Source organism: Salvelinus sp. IW2-2015, linkage group LG31 (assembly GCF_002910315.2).
Source record: "Salvelinus sp. IW2-2015 linkage group LG31, ASM291031v2, whole genome shotgun sequence".
NCBI classification, from domain to species: Eukaryota; Metazoa; Chordata; class Actinopteri; order Salmoniformes; family Salmonidae; genus Salvelinus; species Salvelinus sp. IW2-2015.
This window is the reverse complement of record NC_036870.1, coordinates 5,463,895-5,465,042: the sequence shown is the minus strand read 5'-3', so window position 1 is coordinate 5,465,042 and position 1,148 is coordinate 5,463,895. Positions and strand designations below refer to the sequence as shown.

Below are 1,148 nucleotides of genomic sequence, written 5' to 3'. Positions count from 1 at the left end.
GACCTCTTTAACAAGCTCAGAAAGGTGGATCTCGGCCAGCTGGTGGGAGGGSCCACAGCTATAGCACAGGACGAGGTAGTTAAGGCAATTTAGTGCTAAAGATGGCAGCGGTGTTATTTCCCTTGTATTTCCTTTGTATAAATATGGAAACGCTACCAAAGTTTGAATTGACCAAAAAGACCGAAGACTTGCACAAACAGCAACAAGGATGGCAGCGGTGGGATTCGAACCCACGTCTCCAGAGAGACTGGAGCCTAAATCCAGCGCCTTGGACCACTCGGCCACGCTACCGTTCACCATCAAAAAACCCAAACTTTGTCAACGGTTCCCTAAGCCTGCTAAGCTCCCATTAATTTCGGTCTCTTCTTTTTTCTTCCTTGCTTTTTCTTTCCTTCTTTCCTGTCTCAACACATTATTTGTTTTGCTGCTATGTCTGAAGAGCACTTTTATAGAGCCCTTTACTAAACTCAGAAAGGTGGATCTCGGGACAACTGGTAGGAGGACCACCGCTATAGCACAGGAAGTGGTAATTAAGGCAATGTAGTGCTAATTCAATGTGTTCTGGACTCGTGGGTTCGACTACACACAACATTTCTTATTCCCTTGTAAGAATATTGAAACGCTACAAAAGATTGGATTGAGTAAAGAGATGCCTACACTGATGCTTTGCACAAACATTGACAACATCAAAGATTGCAGCATTGTGATACAAAGCCAATCCTCCGAATGACTTGAGCCTAAATCCAGTGCCTTAGACACTCTGCAACGCTACCCGCCTCTTCCTCAAAGTCACACTTTCTCATCTTACCTAGTCTTGCTAAGCTCCCATTAATTTCAACCTCTTCTTTTATCCTTTTTCATTACATTTTCTTCATTTATATCATGTTGCTTTTTCTTCCTGTGTCAACACATCATTTGTTTTTGCTGCTATGTCTGAAGAGCACATTTGTAGAGCACTTTACAAGCTCAGAAAGGTGGATCTCGGCCAGCTGGTGGGAGGGGCCACCGCTATAGCACAGGACGAGGTAGTTAAGGCAATTTAGTGCTAAAGATGGCAGCGGTGTTATTTCCCTTGTATGAATATGGACACGCTACCAAAGTTTGAATTGACCAAAAAGACCGAAGACTTGCACAAACAGCAACAAGGA

The 1,148-nt window shown here is 43.7% G+C and overlaps 1 non-coding gene across 1 annotated transcript; it reads right to left on the bottom strand.

The window, feature by feature from the left end:
• Positions 1–209: 209 nt before the first annotated feature.
• On the bottom strand, positions 210–291 carry trnal-uag (transfer RNA leucine (anticodon UAG)). The gene has a single exon. It is a non-coding gene; the product is annotated as a tRNA-Leu (tRNA).
• Positions 292–1,148: the final 857 nt, after the last annotated feature.